We start from the raw sequence: 17,842 nt of genomic DNA, 5'->3' as shown, positions 1-17,842 counted from the left end.
TATGAAGAGGGTTTTTAAGTGCTTCGCCTCCCCAATATGAAACATTGTTGGAGCTACAAAAGACCCACCTGCCTAACAAAAGACAAGACGGGATGAGGCAAGATGGGAGAGGTCAAAAGAGGTCAGACAAGATTTCATGTGCTCCGCACTTAAACCAAGAGGAGGAAGGGCAGGTGCAGTGAAGATGGAGGTTGTACAAATTAGTGAAGTGCTTGGGTCAAAGGTGAGTTGGCCTGCTGGGCTTAACTTGCAAGTTTAAGTGGATTATAATGGAAAATGAGATATGCATTTAGACTTAATAAAAAAAAGTGTTTGCTGATTGCAAAAGTCTATCTAATGTAATGTATGATTTAGTACTAACATGACTTTTATGACTTTTATTCTAAGTGCAACCATATAACACAAACAAAAGATTGACCTGGATGTAATTACACCAAAAAATAATTCACAAAAGATTATTTTCTTGTTTGTTTTCATTTTTATTTTATTTATTTTTTTACATCCTCCTGTGGATGGAATTACCAAATTTATGAACAGATATAGTGACAAAACATTTGAATAGACTCACAATTTCATAATGGACTGCAAAATATAAAGATTTTTTGCATCATTTCATAAAATGCCACTGAAATTACAAATACATTGAGAATTTAACAATGAACAAAACATACACGCGCATATATCCATAGAAATTTACGGAAATACCTGCACCAAAAAAAAAAAAAAGGAGGGGAGGGAAAGAAACAAAGGGAAAAAGGAGAAAACCCTGCTATGATATTCAATATTGTAGAAAAACAGAGGACAAAACATTTGTCTCATTTAAAACACATATACAGAAGAGCTCAGTCTCCTTATACTTCAACACTGTAAACATCATTTAAAGACAGTGTCATAGTTATATGTTTTTTTTCATTCCAATTAATTGTTTTACCTCCACTGTCAATCATTCTCTAGTCCATCTAAGAAAGAAAGAACGAAATGGCTTAGTAATTTCTCAAACAAATCTGTGCGTTAAAACTTTCCCTTAAAAATGAAGCACAATTTACATTTCCCAAATAAATGAACAGTCATCCTTTACGACTTTATTTGATTTGATTCCTCTTAATGAATTTAAATGATACTGGTTATGATAATTTGTTCATGGATTGTTTTTGTCCGCTGTATAGCAGGAGTTTGAACTACATCAGAAGATAAAGGCTGAATATTAATTTGAGGCACGTCCGTGTTGTCTGGTTACGTCTATTTCCGAAAGCCATTGGTAGCACTTCAATTCGACATGCTTTCTTGACTACAACACATTTCCTCCTGATTTTCTTTCAAGTTATGGCCACTTCCTGTCATTTACGCAAAGAGAGGTTTGCTAAGTATCTGACAAGTAGGTGATAAACTACACATCCGTATTTAAAAATGGTTCTCATCATTGTGCTGTACATTTCTTTATGATGTAACCAGCTGGCTGATTTCAAGCGGGCAACATGTGCAGCCGTAGCTTAAATTCAACTTTCTATTCAAGTCAAAAATAAAATGTAAACTGTAAAAAGCCATGAATATAAACGGCAGGATGTTGTAAATAGTGAATACGCAGATAGAGAACAGTGGCGTATGCGGGGTGGAGGCGAGGACTGTGGTGTAAATTTGAGCTGATGATGTATGAAAGGAGACAGGTGGAGGCGATTCAGTGTGTAGGAACAGAGGTCGTAATGAGGAAATCATTTAATCCTAGGATCCTTTAGAGGACAGGCAGTCACCCAGGGCTTCTAGAGAGCCCCAACACAATTCAGTGATTGCGGTTTCAACAACGCACAGGATGGTGCGTATAATGCTGCTACAGCTTAATGGCCTGTGTGTGTGTGTTTACTCAAATGATTTCTACAGGTGAGCACCTGTGCTTTATATTGGTGTCCAAATAGCTGCTAATTCATTTTTGATTCCATGATAGATTGATTTGTGTATGAACACATCCCTTAAATAATTTAATAGGAATGCAGCGTTAAAAAATCCTCCATATGAGCCTATGATAACAGTTTGATATGTAACAAGCTAATGGCTTCCCTTAACAAGTGAATCCAGGTTGAATTAGTCAAGACTGCACAATAAACATATTATAATACCATTAACATATGAAAGGATTTGACCTTGTAGAAGGTTTGGAAAGCAATCAAATAGAATTAAGGGATAGATGAAGTTGGACGAAATGGCATGGATGTTAATTTCAGTGAATGTAAACATTTTGATCTTTAAAAGTAAAATCTGGGCTTTAAAAAATGTCAGCCTTTTGAAAAAATATGTTGGTAATGCAACACTGGTAGCCTCAACACTGTTTATATACAGGAACCATAATAATGTGGAGGAAATATAGTCATTTTTGTTGTCATTTGCACGGTATCATTCTCATAAATGTCATGGTTGATGAACTTGCATTTCATTTCGTCTCATTCATTTCAAAGGTTGTCAACAGAAAATCATTCAGATGCAGTCAAACTGCCTATCAGCTTCCTTTAAACATCCCTGGGTTTTTTGCCCCTTAAAATTGTTGACTATTTTATTGTCAAAGTGACATTCAGTGCTTTACATCTATCTACTGAATATAACCCATGATGAGTGGGGCCAATGACAGCAACAATAACATGAAAACCTTCTCAGATTTTTAGAAGCTGAACTCTTCTTTTAGAAATTACCCATTTGTTTCCTTTGAGGAAACTAGTTTATAACACAAAACTGGCTGAATGCCAAAATCTCAGTATTTGTCACATCATAAGATGGGGTGTAGAAATATAATTTCAGGAACTGAATGCATTAGAAACCCATCGATAATGTACCTGCACATGCCATGTATCATTACAAATAATCCAATAAATACAGAAATTATTGCACAGTAGAAAGGCTCCATGAATTCCTAATGGACTACTCCTCTGTTAGTTGCTGGGATATGCAAGAAGGGTTTTAGAACCGCAGACTAACATTTCCCTGTGTTCTTGTTTCTCAGGTGGCAGTTTGTTTTCACAAAAAAAAAAAAAATCAAATCACTCCAAAAAATATATAGTCAAGAAAAAGACTATCCAGCTAAAACCCATAATGCAGTGCATTGGTAAGTGGTCTCAAGCTCTGTCAGCATGCTCAAGTTTGACCTCATTGGTCAGCAAATGCTCTCCATGCCACTTCTTCATGTGTTTTTCCAGGGTGCTGTACACGCCGAAGGGCATGTGGCAAATATCGCAGCGATACACCTCTTTGCCAAACTGCCCGTGGGTCTTCATGTGCCGGGTAAGCTTGCTGCTCTGGGCACAAGCGTAGCTGCACAGGTCACACTTGTAAGGCCTCTCACCTGTGTGGCTGCGCCGATGCACGGTCAGATTACTGCAGTTCTTGAACACCTTACCACAGTACTCACAGGTGTCACTCCGTCGACTCTCCTTAGAGGGTGGTCTCCCTGGCCCAGGACCCCGCAGATGGAGGTGAGGTGTACTGCTGCCACTTCGCCCCGACATCCCACCGCCTTCCAGAATTTCCCCTGGAGGGGTGGAGAAGCGCAGGCTGCCTGTCTCCGATGAAGAGTGCTCGGAAGAAGTGCCAAAAGGTGACTGCCTGGAGTCGTTGAAGCCCAGGAAGGGTTCCCTTATGAAGTGGTGGGATGCAGCATAACTGGCAAGCAACTGAGAATACACATTTTCAGGGGATATTACAGGCACCTGAGGCAGCTCCGCATCCTTCTCTATTTTGATCCTCTTGGCGGAAGACCCAGTGAGTCTGGAGCTGGAAATAGGCATTGGCTTCCGGTGGAACAACGCTGAGATGGGAACCTCCGGGCCGCAGCCTCTGCCATTCACCATGGGCCCCCTGCTTCTGTCAGTCTCTCTGGATGCTGAATCTGTGTCCATCTCCTTGCATGGCCTGCTGCCCGGTGGCAGTCTGAAGTGATTGTCAAGGTTGTTGTATTAGCTTTCTGTCACTCTGTCAGTGGTCATTGGTTTCTCCTCTGGGGAGGGTCTTGGGCCATTCTCTCTGTTTCTGCTCAACTCCGAGTCCATGCTCAGGTTGGATTCAGGCCTGCTTCCATTTTGCTGTTGTTCCTCTTCTTCCTCCTCCTCTTCCTCTTCCTCCTCCTCTTCTTCTTCCTCCTCATTATCCAATACCTCCCTTGTGCCATTTTCCTCACTGTTCTTAAGCCCCTCTCCAGCCGAGTCTTGCCCTCCCTGCTCAGGTGAACTCCCCATGGAGCCTGACTTGTGCATGTGCGTCTTCATGTGGCGCTTTAGCTTGCTGGCCTGCGAACATGCATGGTCACAGAGATGACACTTATAGGGTCTTTCGCCAGTGTGGCTACGTCTGTGCACAACCAAGTTGCTTTGGAACTTGAAAGTCTTGCCACAAAACTCACAGGACTTAGCTTTGCCGACCTGATTTAGTGGTGGTGAAGAATTGCCTCTGGATGGAATTGATGGCGGCTGTGAGGGTGTGGTTAGAAAAGGTAGAGGTTTGGAGCCAGGCTGGAACAGAGTGGGGCTGAGAAGCCGATGCATGGGGGGCACACGGTTAGGTGAAAGAGGGGGAGTGGGACCACCATTGTTGTTGTTGCCCGCCAATTCACGAAGACGCTGAGAGAAGCCCATGGATGGTTCAATGCCCATGGGTGTCAGCCGCATCACCCGCTCAAAAGCACTTGGATGCTGGGACAGGAGACCCATCTCCTCAGGGCCAAGACGTTCCAGAGGATGGCGGGGTGGCGGAGGGCTTACAAAGGGCGGGGTAGATGGCAATCGGGTTTCAATGTATCCGGGTGGTGGAGGATCTCGTAGCAGTGGGGCACCCATACGCAACAGATGGAAAGGGTTGCTGCCATCGCCCAGAAAGCTGGCTAGAGGGGAACGGGGCAAGGCATCAGCCCCCAGAGGTGGAGGAAGGGCCATGCGAGGGGTAAGCGAACAGCTAGTAGGGTGGGTGTCCAGGTAGATGCGTATCCCGTGGGTGTTCTGTGCATGCTGCAGCAGAAACCATGCACTGGTAAAGGGTTGCTTACAAGTGGTGCAGATGTAGCTGGAGGGCTCATCTTTTCCTGGAAGACACAAAACAAGTGGACGGAATTAATATATACATATTAGCTATTAATTCTCTGATTTGGTGCAAGGGGAGGTTGAGATAGCACACTTTAATAGCTTTCCATGTCATTTGCGCATCTGTTTTTTTCTCAGTGATGGCTTTGAATGTAATCAAAGCTAAGAGTCCTCTATGGTGAGGTTCATGGATCATTTCTGTTTAAAAATTAAACAGGCAACATGTGAAAGACATCTAATTGCGGTGCGGCGACAGCCATTTTATAAGATTGACTGAAAATTACATCACTTTAAGAGGGGAGACAAGAGCTCTCTGATAGCCTAGCGGGTTATCTACTGTGCGGCAGGGCCGGCTGCTCTCTAAAGCTGTGTCAAAGAGGATCTGCCTGTATGTGACTCACCCAGAATCTGAGTCACACTAGGGGGTTAGTGAGATCAGGGAAGCTCCCTAAGGGCTGGAGCCTAATGCAGATGGCAGGTATCGCCCACAGGCCACAATGCATTGTGTTAATACTAATGTCAGCCAGGCATTAATATAGAACTCCCATTCAACACCCCGACACCCCAACCCTTCACTATTTCCATATGGAGATAATTCTGTGACAAAAGAAAGAGAAAGAGAGGATTAAGAAAGAAAGAAAATGAAAGGGAATCGTGTTGACAGGTCCATACACTGACATATGGCGCTTTTCCACTGCGTGGTACGACTCGGCTCGGTACGGCTCAGAACGGCACAGCACGGTTTGGCTCGGCACGGTTTGCGTTTCCACTGCAGTTCAGTACCGCTTTAGAGTGGGCGGGATTATTCACATGTCGTTATAGCTGCGCCGCCTCTACTACCACGACTCCTAAAAAAAAAACGTTTTCATTCCGCGTCGCCCCATCAAGCTCTCGCTGGATCCGCTCCTCTGCTATCAACGAGAGGAACGTCTGTACTTCCGCAACAGACAACAAAACTTTTTGGTTGTTAAAAAAAGGTGCGCTCGTTCAAAACAGTTGCGTTCGATCCTTCGCTGGCTGTGCTGATTTAAATCTAGCGGTTCTCTTGTGTTTGTGTCGCAAGTTAAAAAACTTTTTCATTCCGCGTCGCCCTATCAAGCTCTCGGTGGATCCGCTCCTCTGCTATCAACGAGAGGAACGTCTGTACTTCCTCAACAGACAACGAAACAGCCACTTTTTGGTTGCGTTCGATCATTCGCTGGCTGTGCTGATTTTAATCTAATGGTTCTGTTGTGTTTGTGGTGCAATTTCAGTGACGCAGGTAGTGACGATTCTCTCCGGCCAATGCGTGATCAGCAGAGTTTACACGTCACGTTTTGGTAACGGTACGGTTCACTTGGAACCCCAACCGAGGTGGTACTAAAAAAAGTACCAGGTACCAGGTACTGTACCCAGTGGAAAACCCCCCAAAAGTGAACCGTACCGTGCCGTACCATGCAGTGGAAAAGCACCAATAGTCAGGTGCACAGTTAGCTACTGACAAAATTACATTTGTGTGATGGGATATTTTCAGTGAAATGCACTTTGCAAATACATGCCAATGCAGTCATGTGCATGACTTCACATCAATGAAAAAATACTTTCATGTTATTATTACTTGTTTTTTTCTATATAGTTGCCTAATAAACACCTGACTGATGCAGTAAAAAGAAAAGTGGAGGACACTGAAAGTAGAAGCAGTTGTGCATGACAGGTCCACAGCCTGTGTTTGGTTTGGCTGGCCTTTAAATGGACACCTGGCGGGAGGGATTTTGGACGCTAAGAGAGTAACAGAGAGAGAAACTGAGGGGACATGAAAAAAGAGGTGGCAGAGATTAGATACTAAAATACACACAGGCTGTTCATTTTCATTTTCAGGCCCTGGACAGGAGCCCAAGTCTGGATAAAATCAACAACAGACATATTCTACGCCCAACTCTAGTTCCAAAAAAGCCTCATTAACATCCCATATCCCTCTGATGGCTGTAAAAGACTCAACATAATGTGGGATGGACAAAAAGTGTGCAATAGAGCATTCGTGCATGCACAAATATATGCATTTGGTGTGTGCGCTCGCGCTCTTCCCCTGACATAACTGTGTGCGTGAGCTACTGCAATTTGCATCCTATCACATCATACAAAAAACACCATATGTTACTAAGGGACCGTGTCAGCTAACAGACAGGCAGACTTAATGACGACCAAAGACAAATTTCATCAACTTTCCAAACAAGCCAGAACGAGGGAGAGAAACCCATAGTGAATAAGTTAGGATATGCTAATGACCCATCAGAGATCCATGTCTTGTGACAGCAGCTTGTGTGGCACGATGGTGTGAAATTACCCATCAGGCACCTCAGGAACACAAATCTCCGTCTGATCATGGTCCATTGGGTCCTACTGTGTGTGTGTGCCCCACTACAGAGGCCTGGGAGGACCATGTCACAGCAAAGAGCTCCAGCCAATAAAAGTGCTCATTACGGAATCATCGCTGTTCGCTCTGTGATTCAATTTGCAGTAATTACCGTGGTCCGCGTTCACGAAACCGTTCGCTGCGGGCCGCAGAGGTCAACTGCCAGTTACCAGAGTGTCTTTTCTCTTCTCAGTGTATTCAATTGCAAGAGCCTAATAGCCTAATTTTCTTCCCTCTTGCACTTCAATAAATATTGCCAGGATTACAGGTTAAACAGCTAAATTGAGTTGTGGCTGTTATATTACAGAGCTGGCTGTTGGTGTGCATGGTGCTAACGACTCTGCAGCAGCGTCCTCATTCTGTTAAACAGTGCTGGGATGTCTACGTGCATGTCTTTTTACGTGTGTGTGAGTATAGGATACGTGATTAATGACACACGAGCGTGTGCACACAGAGGGGGTCTTACACTAAACTTATCCACTCTCTCGGGTTTAGTATTACAAAACCTCACGGCCAATTAGTCCATCCTTGGGGACCTCCAACCTGGGTTTAGATATGTTGATTTCAACATTTTGTGGCAATTAATTTCCTTTTAAGAGCATGAATGCAGTGACAGAGGAGTGAGGAGGAGGGGCTGGAGGGTGTTTTTTAATTATCTGCGAACAAATCTGGCAGACTTGCGAGCACTGCTGTTTCACAAGGGAAGCAACATTAGTGTTAGCTACTGCTGTCTCCAGCATTACCCGAGCATGAACCAATCACTTACTGAGGCTGGACTAATGGAATAGTCATGTGATGATGTGCGAATGCGTAAAACTCGTTTGATGTTGTTACAATGCAAGGACATATGTGTGTGCGATAATGTGCAGCTCGTTTGGTACAACGCAAGGACATATGAGCATGTGCGAATGCATGAAACTGGTTTGATAATGCCACAATGCAAATATATGCATGTGTGCAAATGTGTGAAACTCCTTTCATGATGTTACAATGCAAAAATATCTGTGTGCAAATGCGTGCAACTCTTTTGATGGTCACATCGCAACGACGTGCATGTATGAATGTGTGCAACGTATTTGATAATGCCACAATGCAACTTGTTTGATGACATAAGCTGTACGAATGAGTGAAACTCGTTTGGTAATCATATCGCAAAGACAAGTGCATGTGCAAATGCGTGCAGTTTGTTTGATGATGTCACAAGGCAATGACATATGAGGGTATGCAAATGCTTAAAACTCATGTGACAACACAAGAGCATCTATGTGCGTGCAAATGTTTACAACATGTTGGGTTGCATGCATTTGCATACAAATAGATGCCATTGCATTGTCAAATGAGATTTACTTTTTATATTGCAAAAAAAGTGCATCTGTGCAACTTGTCTGATGATGTCACAACACACAGCATATGAGTTTATGTTGGGGGAAGTCGTGGCCTAATGGTTAGAGAGTCGGACTCATAACCCAATGGTTGCGGGTTCGAGTCTCGTACCGGCAGGGATTGAAGGTGGGGGGAGTGAATGTACAGCGCTCTCTCCCACCTTCAATACCACGACTGAGGTGCCCTTGAGCAAGGCACCGAACCCCCAACTGCTCCCCGGGCGCTGCAGCAAAAATGGCTGCCCACTGCTCCGGGTGTGTGTTCACGGTGTGTGTGTGTGCACTTTGGATGGGTTAAAATGCAGAGCACTAATTCCAAGTATGGGTCACCATACTTGGCCACATGTCACGTCACTTTATTTATGCAAAAGTGTGATAACATCTATTTGTGTGCTCTAAGCATTTGGTAATCATATCGCAAAGTGCATTTGTGAATGCATGCAACATCTATGATGATGTCAACGCAGGGATATATGAGCGTCTGTAAATACGTAACACTTTTACCACGATGCAAGCCATTATCAACACTTGATAATATCACAGTGCAAGGAATTTTATGCGCATGCAAATGCGTACAACTTTTATGATGTCACAATTCTAAAATAGCAGTGCAACAACATATGCATATGCATATGTGTGTGTACAACTCGGGCCTGGCACTCTAACAGCTCTGCCCCTCGAACCCGCTACATTCCTAGCTGTCGAAAGCCACAGCAATGGATTTGCATAAAGAACAAAGGACGAGGGGATGCCATGGGGACTACGACATGCCTTCACTCCCTTCCGGACCCCCCCACGCCCCCCCACTCAAACGTCCCTTCTGTGCACCTGTCACAAGCCTGGCTGACACCTCACACCGCAGTAACGCGGGCCCTCATTAGCATGCCTGTGATCTGGGGCTCCCAGGGGCTTGTGGGGCCTCACCTCGCATCACTGATGTCTTGTTTGTGATGATCGTGGCTAATCAGGGGGCCAGACCACTATGCTAATGCGAAACACAGAGGTGCAGCATTCTGTGTAGTGCAACTCTGCTGTCTGTGCCACCAACACACTCTAGGGGATCGGTGATGTGATTTGGATGTGAGCATTTGTTTGTGTGTGTGAGGAAGCTAAACAATATCTATGCACTGCTATGGGAAGAGTACCATAGAAATTTGTTATTTTTTAACAAACTTTTGAACTATTGCTGATTCTTTGAAGTCAATTTAGGTTAATTGCAATTTCTATGTCACTAGTGGTACCAAATGGAAATGCAAAAATAATGACAGTTTTCTGACATTGAACCGTTAGACAGATAGCCCTGCCCCAAACTCATGCCATTGGTTGAACCATTGTTGGTCAGGATGGTCAAAACAAACATGTTTTGATAAAGCCACAGTTTACAACTTTTAGCACTTCTCCGGGAAATCAACATAAAACTGGTTTATTCGCAGTTGTACATTAAGATTTAAGAATCTGAACACTTAAAAATGACATCATTCAGCTTTAAATTTTACAGATGGTTGATTGAATATCCTTCCTTTACTGTTTCTTTCTGTCTGTCTGGATTTCTCTCAGTCCTCATGATAGATGTGACTGTACATCGATTGAGCTGTGAGCCTTAACAGAGTATTGTATTGTCTTTGATAAATGATTATGACAATGAAATAAATGATTTTGGCAGGAAGATGATGAGTGAAAAGCCAGACCACACGCTGGGGCCAAAACCACCATACCAGTTTCCTGAGGGGAGTCTGATATTTTCATGTTAAATCCCAGAGCCTGCAGTGAAGTGTGTGTGTGTGTGTGTGTGTGTTTTGTATAATGTATTTTTTTCTTGTTTTGAAGAAAAACTATATAATAGTTTTAAAATCGAAATAAAATAAAATAAAATAAGGGGTTGTTTTTAGATAATATATGTTTAATGTATATTGATAAAACCCCCTCAGGCAAAATGTTGCAAAATTTTGTAAGGTTCATGCTCAAAACATTTTCAGTGAACTAAGAGTAAGAAACTAAGCAATATCATATTCTATGAAAACAGGATATTAATTTACACAATTTTGATTCTCAAGTAAATTTATCTTATTTTAAAAATATTAACACTTTATAAAACAAAAACACTGATTGAGAAAATGATTTTTGCAGTGCAAATCTGTTGCCCTAACAAGAAACCAAACTTTATAACCTTGAACCAGGCGCTTAGTGTAAAAAGCCTGCTCTACAGCAGCAATACCATAAACTAAACTAATAATTACCTTTATCAAATTCTCTATATAGTCCTTTTTGTACCCATAATCCTCTCGTAGTTCACTGCTCTGGTGAATGACAGTTATCTGTGATTCCTGGCTATAATGAGGACAGACAACTGTATATGAAAAGACTCCCATTCTACAGTGGAAAAACTGTGTGTGTAAAGAAGCCACAGAGGATAGTGGCAGGAATAGTGGTTATGGCAGGCTCACACACATGCATACACACGGCTGTCTCCTGTCTAAGTGAAAGCAGACCTGTTGCAGTAACCGTTCCAATCTGTCTCCATCTGCAGGAACACAGAGGAGGGACATCACAAACTGCCTCTGGAAGAGAAGCAACTGCGCTCTCACTGCACACATGCACACAAAAGACACCTACACAGTCACACCCACATTTAAACAAACAAATAAACTCATATTTTCTCAGCCACTGTCACAAATAAACAGAGAAAACACGGTATAAATTCATCCAAACCCTCTAACACACAAAATCCACTCAGCAGTTCCTTGAATTCTCTGGGCCTGCACTGCACTGTAAAGAAAAAAAAATATTTCCCTATTTTTCACTATTTTGGTCTTGTTTTCCATGAAAAACACGTAAGCATAATTTTGAAGCAAATTTGCATTATTTAATGTATTAAGGATCCGCTTACACTTTTTAATGTTGCCTTGGCTGATATTGCAGTCCTCTGGGACTTATACTGACACCTAGTGTTGTGGATGCAAGCAAAAAATTTTCAGCTATCGATGCCATCGTAGGAATATAAAGCAATGCCATTGTAGAAGAGATAAAGCAAGTATTCGGCAAGTCAAAAAAATGGCAGCCCTGATGAGGCTTGGCAAAAATGATGTGAGAAAAATCCAGTCATTTCAATGTGACTCAGCAATAGCAAGCCTCTTTATTCGTCGATTATCTCTGTGTGGGCGGAGCTTTGAAACTTTGCAACAAATCAAACCTGAAGATCCACAATGGATGAGGCTCTTGTTCTGATGTGTCTACATATTTTTGCATAACACTTCACTTCAATATTATTAAATTATCCATGTTCGGAGAGAAGTTAGAGTTGGGAATATCTTTGGATGTTTATTTCATTGGCGTTATTCCTATATAATTTAACAGTTTTTCTCACATCTGTTCCTGCTTTTTTTCACCTGCAAAATGTTGCAGCGCAAAAGCGTAGTTTTTAAAAGTACATTTATCTGGCTTTGAAGATCTTTAGATATATTTACTATAAAACAAGAGAAAAATTACTTCATAAAAAAAATTTTGACAGCATTTTACCACCATACCCGTCCTATACATACTGACACACCCACATCAGCCTTCAACTTCCTCCTGCACACTCACTGCCAGTCTCATGAAGAAACAGGCCAGCCAAGGGTAGCGTAACCGTCTAACTGAAAACATATGCCACCCTAGAGTGCCCTGTCATCATCTGATACTGCCAGAGCGAAGACGTCCTACGGTGCAGACGGGAAAGGACAGTGAAAAACAACTGGAAAGACTTCTCTGTCAGAAAGAGCTATGAATCTTGGCTCGGTGAGAACAGAGAGAAGAGCATTAGCACAGAGTTTTGTGGCATTGCAACAAGTCTGAATCATAGCTTGGAGTGTGCGTCACCGCGTTAAGATATGGCTGGCGTGAAAAGGCGTTCAAGAAGAGCTGCAGGAACTTGATGGATGACACTGGTGCTTGCGGCTGAAAGGAGACGCGGAAAAGCCAGTGGGGTGGAGAGAAAAAAGCAAATAGGGGGACAGCGAGGGACCAGTTCAAAGCAAACATTGCTCCATGTCATCGCAATCATACCCTGGATCACAATCAAATCTCCCAGCGGTTAATGCTAATAGCTTGACATGAGACGGAATTAAAATAGTCTTGTGTTGTTACTTTGAAAACGTTTTTCTTTAGATCCTTTTACTCCTTTCAGTTGTACACGTTCAAGAGAAAAAATAACCGTTAACATACTCATTAATCTCTGTTTGGCTGGTGCAGGATGTCCCAGAAGTGCACAATTTGAATCGTGCCATCTTTGCTCTTAGCCGCTTAGTTCTGGGCACAAACGTCAATCGCCTAAGCAATAAATCTGACTACACTGCAAAAAAATTATTTTCTGCCTCATCATTTTTGTCTTATTTTTTGGTACAAATACCTAAACATATTTAAATTTCGATACAGTTGCTTTAGAATAAAAATGACAAAGTCTTGTTTTCTGAAAAAGTGTGACTTTATGATTAAAATTGAAAAAAATAAATGTCTGCCAATGAGGGCAAAATAAAAATGTTTTCCCTTTAAATGAAGCTTATTTTTATTACCCCATTGGCAAATTTTGTATTCTTCTTGTTTTAAGCATAAACTCAATTTTAAACAATTTTTCAGAAAACAAGACTTTATATTTTAAGTAATTTTGCTAATAAAGTAAATGTATTTTGATTTTAAAAATATTTAGATATTTGTACTGGAGGTAACAATTTAGTTTAGTTTAGTTACCAATTCTCACTATTAACTAGTTGCTTATTAGACATGCATTTGACTAGCCTGGCTGTTTATTAGTGCTTATAAAGCACATATTAATGTCTTATTCTGCATGACCATATTTTAGATCTCTTAATCCTACCCCATACCTAAACTAAACAACTACCTTAATAACTATTAATAAGCAATAACTAGGAGTTTAAGCAAAAGGAGTTCATAGTTAGTTAATATAGTGAGAATTGGACCCCAAACTAAAGTGTGACTGTACTGGAAAATAAGACACAAACACAAAAAGTGTGTCCTGAATGTGCTGATTGGCCGCTGCCATTACATTTCATCAGAATGCATGGCTAATTCTGATTGGCTGTCAATGGATAAAGATGGTTTTGACTGCAGAATGGTGTAGTTGTGCTACCATCAGGGGCTAACCGAACCATGCTAGACCTCGCTTCTTGCATGTGTGTGAGCAAGAGAAGCAAAAAAGAACGGAGAACTATCCCGTATGCGAAATAATTGCCCTGGGTATTTTTTGGATAACGTGTACTATAATGGTCCCCAGCTGGGCCCAGGCTTCTATACCCATTTAAAGCTCACTGTAAAAATCCCCAGGCCCTCAGCGCGCCTTCCAAAACAGTCAGGGCCCTGTAAAACTGCTCTTAAGATGCCTTATGTGCGCTGGATCTGCGACACATGCCAGTCATGTGAATGGGTTCCACTTCTGTTGCGCTCAGCAGGACCAAAGCTGCAGCGCTCTGACTGGTGCGATGATCACTGAGTACCCATAATCCTTGGCACACATACAGGTGACCGCAAACTCAGATGTCAAATCAAAAGCATGTAGTCCAAGATGAAAGCTTAGGTTGCATACTATGCATTCTACTGTAAATAGTAAGCAAGATTAGAATTAGCATGTGTCAAATCAAAGTCTGATGCCTAAAAATGTGCTTGGATGATGTTTCACGATGTGATAGTTTGTCCTAATACTATTTTAATTCATTAGTATAAGCCATTATTTGATATTTAGTTGGTTTATATTGGATATTTGATTGTGGACTCGTGTATCTGCATTTTTAGATTAATCCTGTGTTCAGAATGTATATTAAACAGAATGCATTATATAAAAACAATAAATGTTTCAAACATTTGTATGCTACATTAGAAGTACAATACTTAGCTGTTGCATTGCAATGTCTACTTGTCCTCTTGGAACTAAAAAACGGATATCTAGCATTTTAATGCTGCATTTGGCAGTCCAATTAAATATCAAGTCAAAAAATAAAAAGATGAAAAAATTGTGTCATATTATTTCTGGGTCATTTGCCACACTGGAAATGGAAGGTCAAGTGCATTGCATTGTGGGATAGATTATTGAGTACAGTGTGCTCTGTTGTAAAAAACCTAGCATACTGTATACTGTAACAACTTCATAGGAATAGCACTAGATTATCCCAAAATTTACCTATTTTAGAAGCACTACTTCTTAAACAGCACTGTCTCTTTAAAGATGGTGTTCATATGTTTCTTTGTCTCATTTAAATTATACTTGTTTTGCATTTAACATACATCTACACTTAATAACATTATAATAGATTTACATTTATTTTACATTCACATTTAATTTACAAATGAGGAATACAACAAGTGATTCATCACAAAGAGGCAAATAACACAAGTGCTGGTAATACAAGTTTCAGACATTGTTTAGAATAGTACAAGCTAGAAAAGGGAGGGATTAAGGTAAAAGAGAAAGAATATAATTTTGTATTATACATATTTTAATACATATTAATTTTAGTAATACATATAAGTTCTAATTTTCACAATAGAATACTATAATATATACTGTTTTTTAAACAGTATTTTAAACTTTATACTTTTTTGTGTTAATGTGCATCTACTAAAAGAATGAATTTATAATGCACTAAATTCAAATTTTCACTTTGAAAATGAAATACTTTCTCTGTTTATCTCAGGGCAAATGTTCAAAGTTGTAGTATGTGAATTATAATTGTTATTTATACTTAATACCGCATGTTTATCCAACTCTGTTTCAGACCACACACACAAACTTAATACCCAACTTATCATTAAAATCCATAGTTATAAGTCTCTGAGCTCTATTCTTGGACTTTTTCAACCAGCTCTAACCAGCAAGTCCATCCTCTATTATTATAACAAATATATTTTTTTTTTTATTCAAACAGTAGACCTTTGTTCTTTTACATCTTTCATACTGTGCATTATAATGTTTTGACACAAAAATTTACCTGTAGGTAGCATTTTGTTAGCATAGTTTTGATTTATAATTACATTTTTTTTATTTTATTTTATTTTACTACGTACTCAAAACAATGCACTGTCCATGTACTTGTAGTGTATACAAGTATGCAGATTAAGAAGAGAAGTTTCGTATCTACAAACTGATTGACAACAATGACGGTTAACTACTCCATGCCAGTCATATTTATGAGAACAAAAGTCTAAGTTAAAAGAGAGAGAGACGATTTCTCCATCGTGTGTCATCTCGCCCTCAGCCCTCCGCTGAAGCCCTCTTCATCCTCTGCTGGGGGAGATCAGCTTCTCCCAGGGCTGTTTTCACAATAATGCGTTTTCAGCTTTTGGCACAGCTCCCCGCATAGCTTATGGTTAAGAACAGTCTTTCATCTAGCCAATGCCTTTAGCAAACATACCGGGAGGGCCACATCTGCCACACACTACATGCAAGAACAAGCCCTCACTGGCATAAATAAAAACTGATAAGATCGAGGGTTTATTCATTCAGTGGGCTGCCAAGGAGGGTTTAATGCTGAATTATCATGGCGGTTCTCACCCTACAAATCTTCGGACTGAAATGTCATCAACCGCTATCAACATAACAGAGCAGCCCCCTCCCCTTATTTTGGAGTACTATACTCATGTTCAAGTACTCGTTGCTGATTTTTGAGATGGGAACAGACCAAAAAAGATGGCTAATAAAAAAAAAATGCTTGAAATTCGAGTGTGATCGCACACTAAGAAAAAAACTAATGGTTAATGTTAATGTATTCAGCTCTATATAGTGGCAGTAAAGTATGGCAGAATGCAGTAGTCTGCTGCAAAATGACAAGCAAGATTACGAATTGCAACATGCAAACTGCATTGTGTTTGCAGCATTATTTGATTTAAAATGCATTATTACGTTAGTGCATTAAATGCTGAAAACACAGACAGATTCATCTCAAATTAAATAAACAATGTTATCAGTGGCCACAATTTGTTCTTACTGAATTCCCACGTTGTAAACCGACATAATATACTGTAAAAGTCCATATGGAAATAAGCCATGAATATTTTTTTTTCTTGTTTTTATGGCGCAAAAATAATCAGTAAGAGAATCAAACAACAATAAAGGGAACTTTCATGGAAAGCACACAAGTTTAAACTCATCAGGACACATCAGAGACCCGAGGGCAAATTCAACACTGTGGCTTTGTATAGTGCCAATAAAGTATGCCAAAAATCAGTAGTCTGCTGCAAACTGACCTGCGAGATGAATCGCAATGTGCAAGCAATTTTTTGGAACAATTTTCAAGCATTACTTGATTTGCATTATTCCGTTAGTGTATTAAGTGCTGAAAAAACACAGACAGCATGTGCAAATAAACAATGTTATCAGTGGCTCCAATTCATTCTCAGTGACTTCCCACCATTACTATACTTTAAAAATACAGACGGACTGAGAAAAAAAGTCAAGTTGTATTAGAACTACTTTACTTTTATGGTGCCACCCAGCAGGACTCCACACACAATGACAGAAATTTGCCACCAAACTCTGACACTAAACCACAGCAATGGTCGAAAACACTGCTGTTTACTGCAGTATAAATCAATGCAGTCTACAAGATCCCGTCTTGATAATGACACTGTTTTTATTAACATCCTTTCAAATGTTCACAGACCCTGAGCTTTTCTAAACTCAACACGTAAAATGTTTGTTGTCGGTAAACCATGCGCCACGTAGAAGACGACATTAAAGTACAGATAGACTGCACATGTTGCAGGTTTGAGAGAGTCGTAACCCAAAATCCTTTACTGTCTGCCTGAGACAGCTGCCAGAAGAGCCTTCTCCTTTGGGCATCAGCATGTGTATGACTTGGCTGCCTGATTGTGACACTATAGTCAGAGTTTGGCAAATAACTCTCCACGCAAACACTTTCTCACCCTGCAGTGCCAATCGTAATGTCTTACTGGTAAAGCCATCCTAATGTCAAGAGGATAAAAATGGTGGGGGAAAAGAAAAAGTAAAAAGACAAAAAAAAAAAAAAGACATT

At 40.7% G+C, this 17,842-nt stretch overlaps 1 long non-coding RNA gene and 1 pseudogene across 1 annotated transcript in view; one reads left to right on the top strand and one right to left on the bottom strand.

Moving 5' to 3' along the window:
* Positions 1–509: 509 nt before the first annotated feature.
* LOC107747939 (B-cell lymphoma/leukemia 11B-like) overlaps positions 510–17,842 on the bottom strand; it is a 36,357-nt pseudogene continuing 19,024 nt past the window's right edge.
* The window catches only part of LOC107747940 (uncharacterized), a 20,698-nt gene continuing 10,345 nt past the window's right edge, over positions 7,490–17,842 (top strand). The window contains exon 1 of the long non-coding RNA XR_001640855.1: positions 7,490–7,500. This is a non-coding gene — a long non-coding RNA (uncharacterized LOC107747940). The remainder of the gene's footprint in view (positions 7,501–17,842) is intronic.

Source organism: Sinocyclocheilus rhinocerous, unplaced genomic scaffold (assembly GCF_001515625.1).
Source record: "Sinocyclocheilus rhinocerous isolate Xijiao unplaced genomic scaffold, SAMN03320098_v1.1 scaffold769, whole genome shotgun sequence".
In the NCBI taxonomy this organism is placed as follows: Eukaryota; Metazoa; Chordata; class Actinopteri; order Cypriniformes; family Cyprinidae; genus Sinocyclocheilus; species Sinocyclocheilus rhinocerous.
The sequence above is the reverse complement of the archived record's forward strand: the minus strand, read 5'-3'. Positions and strand labels throughout refer to the sequence as shown.